General features: G+C 38.3%; 1 protein-coding gene across 4 annotated transcripts in view; it reads left to right on the forward strand.

The window, feature by feature from the left end:
- The window catches only part of Kitl (kit ligand), an 84,802-nt gene extending 77,852 nt beyond the window's left edge, over nt 1–6,950 (forward strand). For 3 of the 4 annotated variants that reach the window (XM_006513314.4, NM_013598.3, NM_001347156.1), the window contains one exon: nt 2,552–6,950. The gene's annotated coding sequence lies outside the window, so the exon portion shown is untranslated. The remainder of the gene's footprint in view (nt 1–2,551) is intronic. The other variant, XM_006513315.3, reaches the window with a different exon arrangement.
- Nucleotides 6,951–22,346: the final 15,396 nt, after the last annotated feature.

Here is a 22,346-nt window from a genome sequence, read left to right on the forward strand (position 1 = left end):
CACCAGATGATTTGGAATCTTTTAACTTCTCTATTTTCACAGGAAGACATAGAGCATGTATTGATCTTTCAGTCTGGGTACCACACTTACTGTAGTTATTATCATATAAGACCATATAATAGTCTAGCTGTGAGGCGAGTTAACTTACCTTGATTTGTGGACTTGCTCTGTTTGTATAACAAAATCACTCAACGACTTGTTTGTAAGAAGGCATCCTCCCCCATTAAGTGACATCTCAGTGTATGAGATAGCGGCACTCATTCTGTTCATTTCGTGAATGTGTTACAAAATCCAAACTATCATTCTAAAGAAACGTAGCTTTGCACTACGGAAAACTTGCTGCCGGCCTTCAATTTCATTTTCTTTGCTTTAGTGACTCAAGAACAAAAAATCCAAAATAGATTTCCAATCCTGTTTCTCTATGTGTAATTAACTCTAGAATTTCAAATTACACATAGCTTCCTCTTTTCCCGTGGTTCCAATCTGCTTGTCTTACCATGCTGTATTTTTTAAAACGTCGATTTCTGAAATTTCCTTGTCATCTCTCCTCATTTATCCGTATGGGTTTAGCTTTGCTTTCCGAAATTACCGGGAATTCCGCAGAACTATCTGAGCATTCAGTGGTTGAACACCAGCATGAAAAAACTAAAACAAACTATGGCTTTCGTGTTCCACCAAGTACAATAAGCTATGCGGAGGCCAAACGAATTCCTCAGTGCGCGGTGCCAGGATTTCAGTTGTTCTTCCTTGGAGTAGAAATACTCTGGTTTCCTCGGCTGAGAGAAGTGACCATTTAGAGCCTAGCCCCGCAGCCAGGATACCAGAGCTGCTCAGGGATGAGGCCGGTGGTCTCAAACCCGCCTCTCCACCTGCCGCAGATATGCAGATATGTCTCCTGCGCCACTCCATCTGGCTCCCCTCTCTGTACTTTGCAGACACTCCCTTGGGCTGCAAACCCTCTTTGTTCACCATGTCTCTACTGCTCCATGCTAGAGAAGTTCAAAGTTACATAGATTGTTCACTCTCCTGTCACAGACTGAGATAAGTGGTGTTTTGGGGGCATGGAAGCTGAAGGATACTAATTTATTCATTTTTTTCTCTGTGCATGTGTGCTCATGTGCGTGTATGCTTGTTGAGACAAGAGAACAGCTTTGTCAGTTCCCGGGTGCCATCATCCATCTTACTTTTTGAGACATCTGTTAGCAGCTTGGAGCTTACCAACACATCTGGGCTGGCTGACCACTTGATCCTTGGAGATCTGTCTGTTTCTGTCTCTGTCTCTGTCTCTGTCTCTGTAGTGTTGGAATTATAAGTACATGCTACCACATCTAGATTTTTTTTTCCCAATTTAAACATTATTATTAGCTTACATAAAAACTGGGTTTCAGTATGGCTGTGTGTGTGTATGTATCAGTTCTCCTACCTTCCTGTACTTTACAGCTGTTTGTTTTTTTATCAAAAGAAAGCTACTATTTTTTTGTATAGTGATACCTTGTATTTTTATAGCCCATCAAGAAATATGTAATATGCCCAAGTTGGATATGTTTACCTTGTAACCCTGCCCCCTGCCCTGCCCATCATCTCTTCCTCTCACTTCTCTTTTGGGTCCACTTGTCCACTCTAAACCATAGCCTTTCTTATCACCTGTTTTCACCTTCTCTGGCTTTCCTTTGCAGAGTCTCAGGTTTTACCTGCATTTACTCTCGTGTGTGTGTGTGTGTGTGTGTGTGTGTGTGTGTGTACACATTACATGATAGTATCTGCACATAAGAAACCACATGTTATTTTGTTTCTTGGTTTTTGGTTTTTTTTTTGTTTGTTTGTTTTTCTGAGTTTGGGTCACCTCACTTAGTATTATACATTTTTCATCCAAGCTTTTTCCTGCCAATTTATCTTAATTTCTCCTCTCTTTATGGCTGCCTAAAATTCTGTTGTGCAACAAACTTTATATGCCCCAGTACAGGGGAACGCCAGGGCCAAAAAAAAATGGAATGGGTGGGTAGGGAAGTGGGGGGGGTATGGGGGACTTTTGGGATAGCATTGGAAATGTAATTGAGGAAAATACGTAATAAAAAATATTTTAAAAAATTCTGTTGTGTATATGTATCACATTTCATTATCTACCCACCTGCCAGTGGACATGCAGGCTGGCTCCATTTTCTTGCTCTCGTGAATAGATAAACAGTGAAATGTATCCATTCCTATGTTCAAGAAATACTTGCTGTGTGTAGATTATACTGCAGGCCAGGCCCTGTTCTAAGAATTGTGCTATGACAATGCAAATAGATCTGGTTGTATGGAAGTTATTTTCTAATGAGAAGAAATAGACAGCAGACCATACAGAAGATCATTTGAGATAATGTCTTCCCGAGGAGACACTGGCTAATCAGACCAGCTGAGTACAAAGCCCTCCCCACTTCTTTAAGACTAAGTAGAACATACATTATTAACTTGCTTTCTCATTCTGGGTTTTTACATGAATTTAGCTACCGGGGGAAAAAGGGAGTTAGAAAGACACATTTTAATCCCTCTCCTTTTTCTTTCTCTCTAGGCTGGTAACAGTTCATGTTTGCTTCATAAATGAAGCAGCCTTAAACAAATTCCCATTCTGTCTCAAGTGACAGACCTCATCCTTACCTGTTCTTGCTACCCGTGACCTTGTGTGGATGATTCAGTTGTTGGAGCAGAGTGCTTCGCTGTGAACCCTGCACTGAATTATCATCTGTAAAGAAAAATCTGCACGGAGCAGGACTCTGGAGGTTTTGCAAGTGATGATAGGGACAAGAACATGTGTCCAGTCTACTTGCACCGTTTGCATGGCTTGGGAAACGTCTGAGTGCTGAAAACCCACCCAGCTTTGTTCTTCAGTCACAACCTGCAGCCTGTCGTTAATTATGGTCTCTGCAAGTAGATTTCAGCCTGGATGGTGGGGGGAATTTTTTTTTTCACAAAGGGATGTAGAAAACAATTTAAAAAAACAAAACAAAACAATAACTCCGTAGCATCAGCCACTGTATGGAGTTGAAAGCCATGGGGAGTATTTTTTTTTCTTTTGAGCAGGCTCATCCGCTCTGTAGTTAATGATTAAGGAGAGCAGCCTAAATGTAAGCTCCTCCTGACAGAAGTCATGGTGCACCGTATCCTACTAGAGAAATGGACATGGGTAGCTAGTTCTATCCATGCGGTGGAGCCCATGCTGAACTGCAGCATAATACCACGGCATATGGAAGACTCTCCAGAAAAGTCCTTACAGGAGAAAATTGTCAACGTGGACCAGTGGAAGAACATGCCAAGGAAGACATTTGGCCCATCGTGAAGTCAGTCTTTTCCCTTGACAGTCACTCTAGCGTGTGTAAATCGTGTTTGCAATAGTATAATGTGACATGCTTATGTTTTGAAACTACTGCAGCGGTATGAAGACAGATATGGGAGGAATGCTGAATGTGCAAGGGTCTCCCCACCCCCACCCCCCCTTTTATTTTAAATCCTGATGGGAGAGAATAAGAACGGATGATGGTATTTAGTACCTAAGATTAGAAATGGACACTTTATTCTAATACGGGAGTTGCAAACTAAGTCACTCATATTCTAAAAGAATGCAAGGACTCGGAAAACATTAGTTATTTGCAGTATAACCGTTATCTCTTGAAACATAGCCACTTATTTAAATCGGGCACTCTGTATTCATTAAGGTTTATGAAACGAAATAAAAAAAGAGAGAGCTTTATGTAGCTGTGCATGTCAGTTTGCTATTTAAAACGTGTGACAGCATTTCTCATATTAGACAGAAATTGGCAGTGATTCCACACTGAGCATCGCGCTTTCAAACCAGAATTTAGAGGATGTGCTGTAGATGTCCTCCCCCCCCCCCCCCCGATAGAGAAAGCAATTGGCTAGACTCAAAGTATGACCTTTTCTTCTGCCTTTATTTCTGGTGAAGGTTCTCTTCACCTACCGTAGACATACAAAACTTAAAGCTTTTCACACTAACTCAATTCTTATAGTAATTTTATTTGCCCTGTGCTAAAACCTTAAGACAACCCTTTTCAATGTAATTACACAAAAGTGCACAGAAACCTAACTGCTAGCTTCTACTCTGTCTTGAGGCTGCATGTAAAGTTCTAGCTTACGTTCCAAGCTTGTCCAAGTACGACTCCAGTACATGGTGGCTGCTCTTCTTTGTACCAAAGAGTTCAGATGGTCTCTAGTTCCTTCTCTAATGCTCTGATGTTCCTCCAATGCTATCAGGTCTGCAATAATGAAGCCCAGTGCACCGAGACACTGGATTTGCTTGTGCAAGCCCTCAGACATTCCAGGACACAACTGGTTAGTAACCAATTAGAAATCAGCTTAGTTACTGAAAGGACCTATACTGTTGTTTGGCATTGACTGCTTTGAAACTAATAATAGCTGTAGGTTAACATGAGTCATAGGTGTAGCTGTATATAGATTGAGCCTATCGTTCCTTCTCAGTTTTGTGACTTGATTTATTTATCTGGTAGTTTCATTTTGCTTAGGCTTATGAAAATACTATTTACTGAGCTCGAGAGTACAATAAATATATGTTTGTTCTCAAAGTTAGCAGTTGGATTTTAATACTCAAAAATGCAGTCTTAAAATCAGGAGAGCTAAATAAACAAATTTAACAGATTATAACCTCTGACATGGTAGAAGGTGGAAGATGTGTCCTGCTTATTAAACATGTTGGTTCATTGAGAGTAACATAGACTGCCAATTTTTTTTAGATACTAAGGTTCAATAAAATGCATGAACAATAGGAAAATGCTGAACATGATTTTGAATGCTAGCTGCTTGGATGCTAACTACGGCATATCTGCTTTCAGATTAAAAATATGTATCTTTGCATAGCTTATTCCATGTATGTTCTGAAAATTTGTCTTAAATTATGAAGACTCCAAGCCAAGAAGATAAAGTATAAAGTCACCCTTTAAATTGACCAATTTTTTTTCTGAGCGTTCTCTTTTGCAATGTGTAAGATTTGATGTTTTAATGAAAATGATCTGAGAAATCTGCAGAGTATAAATTGTATTGAAAGCCTTGTACCTTCTTGGGAGAAACCAAGCCTATAACAAGACTATTTGTGTGATCAGTGGGTAGCATTAGTGCCATCCTGGTTTTTGTATTGTTATCTAACATGTTTAACACACTGCCATGTCTTAATGAATCAGAGAAGAATTGAAGCTTTCAAATAAGATAATAATAATAATAAAATCCTAAATTGTACTACAAAAAGCAATGCATATGATAAAAAAATGGAAACACATAAAAGTATGTATGCACAATGAAGTATATGCTTTTAGTTAAGAATTAAACACACTTTGGTGAACTTTCATGTGCTTTGAAAAAAAATAAAGTCAGTGCTGCATAGTTTGGTAATTTGATTCAATCGAAGTTATAAATGAATGGAAAAATCTGTTGTGTAATCTTTGATGGTTTCCACCACCTCTAACCATAGGTTTTAATTTTGTGATTTTAATTCTGATAATGAAATCTTAGCTATTCTGTACGCATTGTTGAAGAAATAATGTTTTTCAAAGTAGGCAGTTAGGTGTAGTTGGGTGAACATTGAGAAAGGTAGCCAGGAGTTTGTTCTACTTTGCCACAAACGGATATAATGTTCCCCGCTCTCTTTGGATCTCAGTGTTGTGTTTGTGTGTAGATAGGTCAGAGATCAGTCTTCAGGAGTGAGCCCTTATGCCACACAATTAATAAAGCAAAGAAAAACAGCAAAAAGAATCCATAGCAAAGTACTCAGCTCTGGCTTCTGAACAATAGGTTAGACAATGAGAAGTCCTGGCTGTTTTAGTTTCTAATGTAAATAGGGTCCCTTAGTAAAAGTGAATTCAGTCTTACTTAGGATGGATTGGGTAACTACACATGAGATGGCTTTTACCTTTGCTCAAACGAGCGTTTGGGATCATCTTTGAGGAATGAAAAGCGGTCGTGCATTTTCATCAGGAAAAGATACAAGATGTGTATAACATTTGGAAATGTGTCTGAGGATGAATGGAAATGTTCTCATTTTATTGAACGCTAAGAACAACAACAAAAAAGAAATGTAGGGTGCTACTAAGGATCTTGGATGCCAAGAGATATTTTAAAGCCAATTTGTAAAAACGATAACCCGTAAATTCTATTTAAAATTGGAAAAGTAGGACAAGAATTTTGAAGTAAGCCAGTTTATCTTTAGAATGATATTGTGAAATTGGCTTTAAATATAACCATTCCGATCAAATGTATTTATGGAGTCTAATTACATAGCCTTGTTACTGTCATTCCACACAGGCTAAAAACGCCTCTATAAGGATAAAATGATAGTATCTCTTTCCTAACTGGTGTGGGCTTAGGAGTGATCCACACTAAGGTGACTATTTATGATCCTAGAATGTTTGTAAGCATTGTAAATGCACAACTGCCATCTCCAAATATTTTCTTATAAGACTGTTTTTAGAAGAAGAAAATTGTTTAAAACAAACAAAAGCTATCGTATTTTCATTTACTCAATTTCTAGGCTAAAAGAGTTCACTGAATAAAATTTTCCAATCAAAATTCCTATAGTCTTATTTTCCAGTAGTCTAGGCATTCCTATGTGATTATTGTGTCTCTCTACCACTGTTTTTTAAGTCAATGGACTTGAGAAGTATTCTGACATTTATATGGCTTCACAGATATATTGCTAGTTCAGTCATAGATTGGAGTTTGCATATTGTAATGTAAGTGTATGTCCAACACTATTCTAAATAGTTTATGACTGAAGTTTAATTAAATAAAAGGTTGTAAAATGTGATGTGTATGTGTATATACTGTATGTGTACTTTTTAAAATAGGTATATGTCCCGACCCTTTTGATACAGGTTTGAATTTGAAATTACATTATATAAACATATACTTTATTGTTCTAAATAAAGAATTTTATGCACCATCATAAATCTGCCCTCTCATTTGATGCCTTAAAGTTATTACATTATTAATAATGTGGATTAGCATTTACTAAGTTAAAATTCATTTTTATGTGAACCCTTGTCACCAAGAAGCATTTCTTAGAAATGTAGATTCAGGAGCTAGAGAGGTGGCTCAGCGGTTAAGAGCACTGACTGCTTTTCCAGAAGACCTGAGTTCAGTTCCCAGCAACCACATGGTGGCTTACAACCACCCGTAAGGGGATCTGATGCTCTCTTCTGGTGTGTCTGAAGACAGTGACAGTGTACTCACATGTGTAAAACAAATGAATCTTAAAAAGAACAACAACAACAAAAAAGAAATGTAGATGCAAAAGGGCAAGAAATTATTTTAATTCAGCAAATAATTTTTAAAACAGTAAAGGTAATCAAGATGAAACAATGAAAACCTTTCAAGAGTTTTATAACCTAAGTTAGGAAGCGAAATGAAACCTACTATAATAGGTACAGTCATATTGAAGTAAGCAGATACTAAACTGGAGTCCAGTTAACATGCTTATGACACGCATAAGAAATGAACAAAGCAGGGACATTCTTGAAAAAGTTGGTTTTGGAGTTAAAACTTACAAGGCTCAGACATTTTCATACACCAAAGCAAGAAGTGTAAAAGTCTCCTGGATTTTTTCCAGCTAGTCGAATAAGCATGTCCTTAGCATATATTATCTACAAAAGATATACAGAGAGATGAGATCATTGGATGGGACAACAGGTAATGAGGGCACATTCTTAGTGCCCACATGCATTTGTGTTTTTTGAGAAAAATCATTGGCTTATTAAACTCACTGTGTTGTCTGTGGTTTGGGCAGTACGTAAACATCTTCCTCAGCCTTTGGCTAGTGCTGTCTGGAGATTAGACAATGATTAATCTTTGTGTCAGTTTGTGTGGAGATACAGTTGCCTAGGAAAATTACCACGGTGTGTCTCTAAGGACTTTTCAAGACAGTTTTAACTGATGTTAGGAGACTCACCATCTCATTCACGGGCACCTCAGCCTAAATAAAAAGTTAGGTGGAGAGCTGGCATGTATCCCAACTGAGGAGACTGGGAACAGCCACTTCACACTCCTGGGGAGCCTTGGTAAACCCTGCCTAAGTCACAGCTGCAAAAGTTCCTAATGCAAGACAGGGATACTAAAAGGAAGCGTCTTCATGGCAAACATGACCAAGTGGTCCTTAGGCTTCCTCACCCGATTTGTGGAAGGATATGGAGTGATGGGCTGCAGAAGCCTAAACTGTGCTGGAAGCTGAGTTTAGTGGACTAATCAGATGAGAGTTTGGAATGCCCCGAGGTCTGAGAGAGAACTACAGCCTAGTCCATGAGGTTTCAGAGGAGAACAAGTAGAAACAGGGCTCTGTTATTTTCTGACAAAGAGTCTTGCTGCTTTCTGCTGGTGTCCTGAGAATTTAAGAGGCTGAATGCAAGAATGGAAGAAATCATTTAGCAGAGGAAGTTTTTAGACCACATAGCATCCAGGCTGTGACATGGTTACTTGTTATTGTTTTTAGAGCTACAGTGAAAGAATTTCCAGAAAGACATGAAAAACATTTAGTTTGCTGAGGAAAAGGGTGTAAAAGAACTCAAAGATTCTAATAGGGTAGGAATAGATAAATATATTTAAGAGAAATCTTATACTCTAATAAGAAAGGTATCTTGGGGTGCCAGGGGAGAGCAAACCCCAGGCTCCAACTTGTGAATATGTGAATTCATTTGAATTGGAAAGGAGAGTGTTTGTCTGAGGTTGCCACTGAAAGGTTTCCCTGCATGCAAGCAAAAAGACTGCCAAGACAACTCTCTTGCCTCCTTGAGTCACCTACACACAGAGTGGTCACTACAGCTGTGTGGAAGGAGGTAAGACCACATCTAAAAAGGGCAGCAAAACTTGGTAGTGTCATCAAGTGGTGCTGGTTTGGCAGGAAGCCAATTGGCAAAAAGCCTGACATCTTTATGTCCTCCACCAAAGTTCCAGAATGTTCCTGGTACCACACGGTACATGGCAGTCAGTATCAGGCACATGGAGCCTTCAGATTTTGTGTTTGCCTTACTGAGTCTGGTATTGCTTGGAAGCCCAACCTTTGCTTGTGAAACAGTCACTTCTTCTTGGGATGGGAAATTTCACTGTTTTGTTATGTTGGAAACATGTAAGTTGTGTCTTGGTTTTATAAGGGCTCATAATTAAGACTGTCTTGAATCTTAGATTAGACTTTGGACTTTGAGTTATCGAACACTATTGGTGCTGTTAAGATTCTGGGGGGGGATTTTTGAGGAATGGACTAAACACATTGTCAATATGACTAGATTTAAAATCAACTAGGAGATATAACTCGGGATGTGTCTACAGAGGTGTTTTCAGGAAGATCTAACTAAGCTGAGAAGACCAACTCGGTCTTAGTTCTTGGTCTTGATCTTGGTCTTGGTGGGCAGCACCATTCCATGGGCTGCAGGCCCAGAGCTGAGAAGAGAAATTGAGTAGTTGCATTCTTAGCACTGACTAATGGCAAAGGTAACTAATTCAGACATCATCTTACAGCTTGATGACACCACACTTATACACCTCCCATTTCCTTTCTACTAATAATAACCTAAATGGCTGTAACAGTCACACTATTCTCATTGCCAAAACCCAAAGAGCAATATGGCTCACCAATCATTTTATCTATCACATAATGTTTAAGGGAGCTAATATGCTAATATTCTTCTGTGACAGAAATAACAAGAGAGAAGACCATGAATCCGTATTCCACCACATATTTCAAAGTTAGTAAAATAACCTCTATAACTGAAACAAACGTTCACTAAGTAAGTTTCATCTATCACATTGTTTGATAAAAGTTATTTCTTAAGACTTTTTACTATGGAAAATTTGGAATGCATATGAAATGGATATTACAGCATATTAGGCTCACAGGTAATTGGCAATGTTTCAACCCTAAAACATCCTATTTTACCAAAGCATCTATTAGTATTTTACCTTTTCTCCTTTCATATTATTGTCAAGTGAATGCCAAAAAATATTTTACATAGAAGTTTGTGAAATAAGTCAGTGTTTAGAAGCACTTTGTTCTTCTTGAAGAGGACCTGGCTCCTAGAACCCTAATTGGTAGCTAAAGATGTCCTGTAATATACTCCTGTTTCAGAGAATAGCATACCATCTTCTGACTGTCATTTGTACCTGCCATACATAAGCCCATACATGCACTATATGAGTTCATGCACAAGCTGGTCACACACACACACACACACACACACACACACACACACACACACACGCCCAAATACAAATAGTAAAATCTGTGTAAAGAGTCATTATACTGAATTGTTTAGGAAATGATGAAAAGAAAAAAATCCAATGCATGTTCAGTATAGAGAGAATAGTTTATCTCATATTCTCTATGTCTGGTTGAATCTATGAATGAGGAACCCATTGATAATAAAGGCTTGCTTTATTTCTATTTTAGTTGTTTCATATTTTACAATAATTTCCCTCCATAAAGTAAGGAATACAGTACAGTTCAAACTCTAGCCTTAACCCCAAACCTACCTTAGGAAACCTGACGTTAGGAAAGAGTCTAAGTATAACCCAACAGACAGTGAACAACACTCTTGCATTGGTTCACCTTGCACGCTTCGCTGGTCTTCACTGATCTTTGCACATTGTGACTTCATAGAGGAAAAAAGCACCAAAGAACTTCTCATGGTATTCTGGTTGTTTCTTGCCACTGTGGCAGACTTGTGCCGATTCATTGGAGCATTGCTCTTTCTTCGAGACTGAGTTGCTACTATTGATTCGTGTTTGGTGTTTGTTGATTGGACTGAACTGCTGCTACTGATTTGTGTTTGATATTTTGGACTGGACTCCTAATAACCTGACAATGAAGATTGGAATCACCCCATAGAACTACTTCTGAACAGGACCACCCCCCTCTCCCCGTTTTCCTATTAACCATCTTCTTCTGCTACCTCTGGTTGGTGGGCTAGAAGGGAGGTTGAAGTGGTTAAGAACCCTAATTAAAGTAGGTTTTGAAACATCTAGGCCTACAGTGTGTCCGCTGATATTTCAATCCATGCTAAACAAAATGCAGGTTACACTTTAGATTTTCACTGCATCATTTTAGAGTAAAATGTGGATTCTTATGAGGACATCTTTAACCTCTTTGCCCTCTCAATTAATGACTATGCTCCCGCACAGCTGCCACACAGTCTGAAGATGAGTTCTTCACTCCTCATTGCATTGTCTAGGTCACCTTTTTCTGGCCCTTAATTTAGCTCTGTTATGGCCAGACTACATATCTAATGTTATTCATTGTTCCTTTCAGATATTCACAGATTTTTTTTTTCAGTCAGTTCCTTGTTGGTGTTACTAGTGCCTGCATTACTATCTCCTGATTTCTTTGTACTACTGTCATAATTTCTGACTGTAATGTCCGGATCTCTCTCTTCGCACAATACGTTATAAGTTCTGAGCCTGGGCTCAGCGCTCTCTTCACATGATCATGTGTTTTTATAAATTTGCAGCCATTTTTGGTAGCTGTTATGATGCAGGCATTGCTTCCAGTGACAGATATTGATGACGGTGCCAACTCACAAGCACATCATGACGCAGTGCCACATATCTAGCGGCTGCATCGTGGTAGAGACGGGTTCTGTGGACCTGCTATCTGGAAATGTGTGAGAGACAAGGAACTGCATGGAGCCGGAAGATACTTCGCAGGGTGTTTTCACAATTATTAGTTATCTGCTCTGCAGAATTACAAAGGAAGACTGGTTTCATCCAAATCTGACCAAGCACAAGGTTCTCCAGAAAAGCCGTGAAGCAGTTCATTTATTCCTTGATACTAGTGGAGCATATCGAAAACCTGGTACCCATATCTAACTCTCAGGTGCCCAAGTCTCATACAGGAAACAGCACAGTCTTTGTACCTATGCACATCCCCATACAGTATATCATCTCGAGATTTCTTAGAACTAAGAGATGATGTCATACTGATATGTGTTATACTGCATTGTTTAGAGATTAGCCACAAAAAAGTATAAGTATCCAGTCCAGTCCAGACAGCTTAAAAATATTTGTATCAAAAACTGATGGACTCCATGGACACAGTGCCTATGGAAACAAGGAATGATTGCATAGAGTTATTATACACAAACCAAACATTTTTCTTCTTTTCAATGGCAAGGAAGTAGTAAAATGTATCAAAATTGGCTTCATATTACATCTGTGTATGTTTGTGCATGTGAACATGCATGTGTGCATGTGTGTGTGTGTGTATGTGTGTGTGTGTGTGTGTGTGTGTGTGTAAAATACATGCGAAGATCTGAAGACAGCTTGCAGGAGTCTCTTCTCTCCTTCCCTAGTGGGTCCTGGTGTCTCATTCAGTGATATTCCATTGAATGGATAGCACAGGTTTTGTTATCTATTCACCTAATAGAGGGCATCTTGATTGGTTCCAGACTTTGATCATTATAGTGAAACTACTCTAAGTATATCCATGCAAGCTTCTGTGTGGGCCTGAGTATCCAAATCATTTTAATAAATGGAGTACTGTTGCCTTGTTACGTTGTAAAACTATGTTTAGGTTTGGAAGAAACTGCCAAACTATTTCTCCAACTCACAGTGCCAATTTTATGTTGGTGACAGGAAGAATGGGACATCGCACAGCTCCTGGTCCTCACCAGCAACTGTTATTGACAGTTGTGCGTTTTAAACTGGGGTCATAGACCACCGTCATTGTTCAGACAGCAGCTCCTCAGTGACAAATGAGACCAGTGTCCTTTCACATGCTTATTCACCATCTCTATATCTTCAGTGAGGTTTCCATAGGCATCTTTTGTGCATTTTTAAATTGGGTTGTTTGTTGTCTTATCTAGACTTGTAAGTGGACTTTGTGTAATTTGGACACCAGCTCTTTGCTAGGTATGCGATGTGCACATAGTTTATCCCAGCCTGTGGCTGGCCTTTTCAGTCTCCTTATCCTGTTTTCTGCAGAGCAGTTGTGACTGTTTTGAAAACATGTGCGAACAGAGTATGACCCATGTGATGAGTCCATCTCTTAATCTCACGAGGCAAAAAGCAGTCTCCGAGGTACCGACATTTGATTACTCTAGCATGCCACATCTGTCATTTGTTTTCCTTCCTGGGTTCTCATGTTGATGTAACATTCTTAACACTTGACAACTTGAACTCTTAAGAGGTTTCTATATAAAGATGCTGTATGCTGCATTCTAATGGCAAGAGAATATAATGTAACATCCTAAAGATTTCTTGAGCCTATTTTTAAAGTGTAAAATAAAAGCCAAAACACATACGAAATAAAATGTTAGCAAGGCTGTTTTGAAATGAATCAGAGAAAACAATTCAGAAACTATTAATTCCTAATTTCAACATGTAAAATAGATTCAAAATTCTATTTTTGTCTGCATATTCATTTATTTATTAACTTATTTATAACTAAGATGATATTTAACTAAAATAAATAAATATGGAACAGAAGTCAATAAGGATCACAGAGGGAAAGAAACTTGAATTACTCTGGCATTGAGAATTGAATTTTAACAAAAACATATTATAAAAAACACCAGTAATTTGGCAGTATAAAACGGTAACTTTAAAAAGGGAAAAAAATGAGTAGGCATTTGTATTGATTTATATCAAATCAATATTTAAATGGGTCAGTGGAATATAATGGCACACTACTTAAAGATTTTGTTGATTGGATAGATTACTGTGCCTTTTGAGGATGGAGAAATCTCTCATACCCGGAATCTCAGCATGGAGAACGAGACAGGAATATTATGAGGTCTGGGCCAGCCTATACGTTTGCATGGGAAGATAGACCCCCATTTCAAAGAAAAACCCCAAATATCATAATGAAAATAACATAAAATGTGTAATACATGCTGTACTAGGCGTTAAGTATAAACTGCTTGCAAAGTGTTGTCGACTTAACACATGTTTAAAGTTATATACTGTTGAGACTTAGATATAATGACTGCTACAGGCTCATATGTTGAAAGTCTGAATGTCTGATTCCCTCTCGCTGGCCTATTAAAGTGTGACTGGATCGTAAGGAAGCTAATTATAGCAATGGATGGGTGCAGAGCCTCGGGAAAAGCAGTAGGTGCCGTCTCCCCATCTCTCCACTGTTTTTATTATATACACATATATATACACACACATATATATATATATTCCAGTCCTCCCCCAGTTATACTCCTAACATGGACGATACAACTGATGAAGTTTTAAAATGTGGTAACATAGGAAGTTTCATTCGTCTTCATAGCTCATCTTTATAATGCTACACGAGTTTATACAATTATCACATTGGGAAAATCCTATGTATTTTTTTCTTGTATGTGAACTGAGAGTTTTTTTTTTTCAGCCATTTCACATCTTTGATTTTGACAGTATTAGTCAAACTTCTACAGCTGTGACGAAATACCCGGGATAAAGAATTTTACATTTATTTTTGCTCACGTTTCCAGGAAATATTGGGGAAGCCCTCTTACTTTCAGGTCTGTGGTGGAAGAATGTCGCAGCAGTGGGAGAAGGTGCTAGCGAAAGGCTGTTCACTTACCACAGGTTAGAAAGCCAAGGAGAAACAGAGACCAAGGGAGAGGAGAAGGGGGAGGGGCAGAGGGAAGGGGAGGAGAGAGAGAGAGAGAGAGAGAGAGAGAGAGAGAGAGAGAGAGAGAGAGAGAGAGAGAGAGAGAGGAGTGACCTACTTCCTTTACCTACGTTCCACTCCTCATTGCTCACTCAACTGTGATTGGCTGATATCCTGGAAGATTTGCATTCAATTCTAGCACTCACATAGAGGTTATTCAAATGGCTTCTTAGAATTATTAAGAATTAGACCCTAAAATGACATCTATTAATTGAAAAACGTTCCCCTGCTATATTATTTGCTAGAGTTAAAAACTGTTAGGACTGGAAAATTGGCTCCATGGCTAACTGCACTTGCTGCTCTTGAGTTCAAACTGCTTAAAGGAAGGGTTTGTCAATGGCCTCAAGTTACTGTTTTATACGAGTAAGAAGTTCTGATGTACACAGTACAGTAATCATAGCCAATAATGACATACTGTAAATTAAAATAACGTAAATTTTTACGAAAATTTTATCGAAAAGATGATAAATGTTTGAAGATACATAGCTATGTTTAACCTGACTTAAATATTGTACAGCACACAGCAAATGGTAAGATGTAGGTTTTGCCAGTTAAAATTAATTTGTTTAATAATACTTAACATAATAACATAAGTAATATTAACAGCATGAGGTAGGTATTTCAGAATAGGAACAGTAATCTTAGTACTTAACTTACATATCTTAATTTTCATTTTGAAATTATCTCAAAATACAGCTTATGGGGGGGTCTGTAAGATTTGATAGAATTAAAGTAAAAGCAATAATCACATATGAAATTAAGAATAGTCATATATGTGAAATGTCTGTTATATAAAATATTTTACGATATGTTAATGTAATGCCCCTCCCTTTAGAAGCCTTTAGAAACCAGTGTAACTTATAGACTACTTGTGATAGTTAATCTTGGCCATCAACTTGACAGACTGTGGAAGAAAAGATAAAGAGTAGATAATTTTTTTTTCTTTTATGAGGATACCTATCTCATTTGTGAGGTTAGGATCTTGCTGACTTAATCATTTCCCTAAAGGCCCCCTGTTATTACCATGACATTGAGAATTAAGTATTAATACATGCTCTTGGGGGACTAATGTTCAGATCTAAGGTAATTTAAACAGCATACATGGTGGAATGCAATGACCAAGTCAACCCATGTGCAATTTCTTCTGTATTAGATATGCTGAAAAAAGCCTTCCCATTACGATAGAATGCACCCAGGTGCAGGACATTTGCACCAGCTTTGCTCTCCCAGTGCCCCAAACACTTTGAGTAGTCATGGTTTTCAGTGCATATTTGTGAAACAAATGATTATTGGCCTTCGCTTTCTTTTCTGTAACTTTTCTGTCTATATTTTTGCTGATCAGGGTCTTAAGTGTTTCTTATTGCCTTGTTGGTTTGTGAGTATTTGTTTGCTCATCTAGAATTTAAATTCTCATTTACATGTTCAGCAATTTTTTTTTACCAGTTTGTCTCTTTTTGTGACATATTAGTAATAATTTTTGCTGTCTTATCAGTTTGGTGCTGTGTTTTACTATAGTTCCGTGGGATGAAATTTCAAGTTCTTGGGAGGTCTATTCTGTCACCAATTTTACATATCCTACATATGATGATTTATTTTTAAAAAACAATATAACCTGTTTCACGATAATAAAAAAATTGTATCGCATTTTCTTTTCTTTTTTTATATCACATTTCTAGAGTTTCCCAGTTGTTGTTGTTAAGCCATTGTGTTAATAAAGCATTTACTTCAGTTCAAAAATACAGATTTCACTTGAACTCCAACCAAACACCTAGCCAGCTGTTTCACCCCTACTTAGTAAATAATTCATTTTCCTGGTGAAGTAACAGCTTTGCCACACACCATATTCCCATGTGATTTTTTTTTAAATTTCTGTAACTGTCAATTCTATTTTACCTGTCATTTTAATGCCCTCTCAAGGACTGACTATTTAACCCACTAAGGTCCTGAAAACAGTTTCTAGTTTAGCTTTGCAGATTAATGCATATTTAAGTTGAGGGCTCGAAGCACAAAATATTGCCCTTCTAAATGCTCTCCTTTTAAAAAGCTAATTCCAACAGACAATTTAGCAAGTGGTAAATCAAATTCAATCATTATCTGAAGGAAAGTCCTACAGGAGGCTTTTCTTCTTGGCTATTCAAATGATTATCACACTACTAGACATATCGTCAGCTCATAGAATTTTAATGATTCAGATAAGTTCTAACACTGAGAATAGAGTAGCATGAATTGGTTTCTTATAAGTGAAATGTAGAAAAGTCCAGCAATGATTTTTCTGTAGATAATCATCTACCTGTTTAGTCCTGTGTTAAACAGTGTCATGAACTTCAAAATTTCTGTGACATGAACTTCAAAATTTCTGATGGGGCCATGAGTGTTGCTTACATTGATACATTTGAACAGAATACAACAGAACATATCAACAACCCCTAAAGGCTCAGATGAAACAACGCATCTATAAGCATTCAAAGAAAATATATGCAACCCCATATGCTAATAACTTAAGGTGCCTTGGGCAAGTAGATTCAGAATTATCAGCCTTAAAGATTCACAAGAATTTAAACCCAAGACCCTACTGTGCTCACAAGTAAGTAATTATTCCTCCCTCCCCTTTGCCTTTTGCTTCATATAAGACCGTGAGAGGCAGGAGGCACCTAATAATAGGAATTATAGGCTCTCTTCATTCACCCTACCTCCACCTTCAGATGCGTGTGAGACTTAAGGCTTTGGTTGGCAGTTAAATACAAGAACAATTTTTGTTACTCTTGACAGTACAACATGCTTTTTTGAGCTTATGGGGGAAAAAAGGTTTTTCTTGGAAATCTTAGCTATAGCAAATGGTGAACAAATTAAACTGTGGGTGGGGGCCAGTGAAGAAGACCATAGAAACAGAAACTCCTGTGTGCAGCTCTCAACAACTTTAAATAGCTAAATTCCCAACAGTTATTTTATTTAATCCTTGGTTTCTGGGGATTTTTTTTTATTTAAATAACTTACATTGTTTCTTGAGACAGTTTAAGGCCAGCTAAGTGTATAATGTGTCACTTTGCTCCCAATGTTGTCATTGAAATGTCTGGGGGCATTCCTAGCATTGAAAGGAGAATTCTGTCAGCAGCGTCAGGTAGAAGCATTTCCAAGTTCTATAGAGAACAGACAAAGCCAGGATGTTTCCTGTGCCAATTAGCAGTTTTGCTGAGCAAGAAGGAAGTGTGTCTAAAGATGTCTGAATAAGAACCCAGCAAGCTCGGGATTTAAATGAGAACAGCGCAGCAAGCATCCTTGGGCTTTTGGCACCCATGCGGACTACAGTAAAGAGTTCCCAAGAAGGTCATCCAATCCCACTGAATCCTGGGGATTATGTGGGAGGGAAGTAGCCTTATGGCTTATTTGCTTCAGCACATGTCCACGGGAGGACATTTGCCAGTGCCCGGCACCATGCAGCTTATAAATATTTTCCAGTGATTTTATGAATACAGCTTTTCAAACGCCAGACAATTGGTGCGAAAGAATACGTTTCAGTGAAACCTATGAATTGTCTGACAATTCAATGAAGCTGCGAGTGTGTACTTGGAAGTAACAGATGTGCTCACGATCTGTATTTGGTTTATGTTCTGGGGACAAGTTTTTGTTTTTTAGCTGAGGAATATTTACCTGATGATTTGCCTGTAACAGTGGCTCCATTTAGGGATCTGAGTCTCCTCCCAGGCTTTTAGTGAAAGTTAAGCTTCGAGAAAATAGACTGCATTATAGTATAGTCGCCATTTCAGAGGTTAAACTGTTACATTTATTTTACTATAATCCTCAGTTCTTATAGGTCCCTATTCATTCTGAAATATAATAATGTTTTGCTTTAGTTTTTTATTTTCAATCTGTTATCTTCCTATGTGCAAGTTCATTTTGCTTTCTCCCTTTTTAATTCTTAAACTCACCTGCAGGTTTAGTTTTCCTCTTCTATGAAAGAGGCTTAACATATCTCTTCAGATTACAGTTAACAATACATATGTGCATGCATATAAATATATACATATATACATACATATACATACATACATACATACATACATATTATGACTGATGAACAAATAGAAAACATCAACAAATTGGTAAGCACTCAGTAAGTCAAGCAATGTAGAGTAACAAGCATATTGAAATGAACTAGCAATTCTTGAGAAGGGGGAGAAATGCTAGAGACAAATAGACAACTAAAAAAAATCACAGGTTTAGAAGTATGTTCCCTGTACTCGCTGGTTTTGTATGTCAACTTGACACAAGCTGGAGTTATCACAGAGAAAGGAGCCTCCCTTGAAGTAATGCCTTCATGAGATACAGCTGTCAGGCGTTTTCTCAATTTGTGATCAGGGTGGGAGGGCCCATTTTGGGTGGTGCCATTCCTGGGCTGGTAGTCCTGGGTTCTATAAGAAAGCAGCTGAACAAGCCAGGGGAAGCAAGCCAGTAAGTAATACCCCTCCATAGCTTCTGCATCAGCTCCTGCTTCCTGACTGCTTGAGTTCCAGTCCTGACTTCCTTTGGTGATGAACAGCAGTATGGAAGTGTAACCTGAATAAACCCTTTCCTCTCCAACTTGCTTCTTGGTCATGATGTTTGTGCAGGAATAGAAACCCTCACTAAGACATCCCCCCCAAGTTAGTTTTCAAATCAGCAACCAAGGGAGGCTTTGAAGACAGAAGTCAGATCTTGTCAGTATCTGCCAGACCCAGATCAGAGACTTCCAAGGTCCAGAGCATCTGATTTTTGCTTTCCTTGTCCATTCCCTCTTCCTGCCTTCCCCTCCCAGTCCCAATATAGTCTGGCCCACTCTGGATCTCTATGCTTTCCATGACACACTAACGTTGAACATGGTCAACATCCTGCCTCATTTTCTCCAATATTCACTTAGTTCTTACATCTTATTTTAGATTTTTGCTATTCAGCTCAGGCTGGCTGGCATCAAACCTATAATCCTCCTGCCTCTACTTCCCAGGTGCTGGCATTATTTGGTAAGCCAAGCACACCTGGCCTTTGAAATCTTTGAATTTTATCATGTTAGAAAAACCTTCCCTAACTAGCCTGCTTCATATTGCAGCCACTACCTATCACTATCTATCCTATTAGGTTAACTCACCATTGAACATCTTAAATACCTGTCCAAGATGCCTTTTTTTTTGTTGGTATTTAGTTTCTTTTGCCACCTAGAACATAATTTTCATGGAAACTTCTCTACATTTCATTTATAAAAAATCCATTCATGCTATTCTATTTCCAGTGTTAGAAGGTAGTTTTATGTAGCTTGGCCAATAAAAGAACCTGCCATACATAAATTCTCAGTAAATATACAGTGAGTGAATGGATCTGTTAGAATTCTACAGAGGAACAGACCAATTGTATATGCGTTCTTATGTTCAATATATGTGTGGAGATGGGTAAGAAAGAGGAAGAGCGAAAAAGAGAAAGGAGAGAGAGAGAGAGAAAGAGAGAGAGAGAGAGAGAGAGAGAGATTGATTATTGGAACTAGATTTCATGACTATTGAGACCAAGAAGTCTAACAATATGTTATCAACATTTCTAAAATCACCAGAAAGTTGATATTGTAATAATTTTCAGTTCAAACTTGCAGATGTGAGAACCAGAAGTATCCATATCTGAAGTCAGGGAAAGATGGATATCCCAACTCCATCTTCTCTTCGGTGGTAAATAGAAGGAGAATCTTCTCTTCTGTGGTTTTTCTTGTGCTTAAGTCTTCAGCAGATACCATCTTCCCATAGTCTATGAATTCAAATGCTAATGTCTTCTAGAAACTTCCCAAGAATGCCTATGAATAATGTTTTACCAACTATATTCTGAAAATCCCTAGACCAATCAAGTTGGCATGTAAATATTAATCATTATAAAGTCAGAATAAAAGATTGTGGGAGAACAAAGGTGTCAATGAATCTTACCCATGGGATAGGGGAGACTTAAGGGTAGATGCGACAATTTAGTTTAGTTTTAAATGAAAGCTATTTTAGGACTCTATAAAAAGAGAACATGGACTATCAAAATCATAGAGAGCAGTGCACAAGAACACTCTGAAAGAACTAATAATAGAAGTGACTCAGTGACTTATCCGATAAAGGAAAGCATTGGCTCATGTAATGACCAGTCCTGACATCAGGCAGCCTTGAGGTTGACATTATCCAACAGCTCTTGTGTTCCTGTCTATGTTACTTCATCCACAGAGTGGCTTTCTCCCTAGAGTGGCTTTCTCATGTAAGCAAAAGAACTCCAATGATTCCATGATTCAAACTCCAACACTCCAACATTCAGAGGGTGAGAGGCAAAGGCTCATGGAGCACAGTGCACACCTTTCCCTCTGATACAGACACATTAGATTCAGTCCAATGCCTGTGGTCAGCCGGGTTCACATGAATTAACTGAAGGGAATTAGTAATAGCAGAACATCCTATATCATGTGTGAAAGTGGAAGTGTGCTTCTTAATAAGAAGGATGGAAACCACAAGAGTGATTAGACAATAACTGGGGTCTAAGTCATTGTATATAAGTCTCAAAATGCCATAATATTGTCCACCATCTTGGACACTTTTTTTCTGCTTTCTAACCTATTGCACTTCTTTAAATTCCCAACTCACCTCATTCCATGCCCCTTAAAACCTTTGACCCTTTCTTAAGAATATTTGATCTTGTTGGTTGTTTTTCCTCAAATGTTCTAAGTCATGGGAGATTCAGAAAATTCATGAGTTCTTGAAACTCCTAAACCGTCAAGCATCCTATGGTTGATTTACCATGAAGCAGAATCCAGTAGTATAAAAAAGCATCTTGATTTCCTTGCACTGCTTCCTGCTTCCAGACATTACAGGGCTAGAGATGGTTTCCTCTCTTAATAGCTGCATAGTACTCCATTGTGTAAATGTACCACATTTTCAGTATCCATTCCTCTGTTGAGGGACGGTTTTCTTTCTTTCACTAGAAGGTAAGCACCAGGAGTCTAGAAAGTTTTGGGGGCTTTGTTGTTGTTGTTTGTTTTTGTTTTATTTTTGGTTTTGTGTTTTGTTTTTATCACAAAGACATACACTGGCTGTCACTGAGAGTCACATTTAGCCATCCTCATGGTTAGAAGTCACTGAGCACATGGGCAAAGACATGCAGTCTGTTGTGAAGGGGTCTTCCATGCAATGGAAAATGAAGTCAGGATTCTGTACCAATAACTAGACCACATTCTTTAGAGGAAAGATTAAACTTCATGGAGAAGTTGCTGGACTTCTTGTAATTATAACACTTCAAGAGTCACCCATTCAGCCTCCTTGATCCCTTCAGAAACTGAAGCAACAAATCCCTCAGGGAACCGTGAAATCTCAGTCTTTCACACCAGAGAAACCTTCTATTTAGCACCAGGACTGAGCCCTGAAGCCTGCGATTTGAAGGGTCTGTAGTGGTCCCTCTTCTTTACCTTCTTCCATCATTGAACTTGGCAATCAGAGAGGCAAGGAGAGAAATCTGTTTCCTATCCAAGTTAATAGGAAACAACAGCCAAAACTTAGCCTCTGATTCTTCCATGTCCCAGCATTTACTCAGCCTACTATCTTCTTCTAAAGATCAAATGGAGGCAGGCAGTCTCCAAGGGTGCATATTCTTGGAACATGACTTTTCCTTCCCACACTCATAATTGTAAAATTCTTGGCACACTGATGCTCCTTCAAGAGCTTTTGGA

The sequence above is a fragment of the Mus musculus genome, chromosome 10 (genome assembly GCF_000001635.26).
Source record: "Mus musculus strain C57BL/6J chromosome 10, GRCm38.p6 C57BL/6J".
In the NCBI taxonomy this organism is placed as follows: domain Eukaryota; kingdom Metazoa; phylum Chordata; class Mammalia; order Rodentia; family Muridae; genus Mus; species Mus musculus.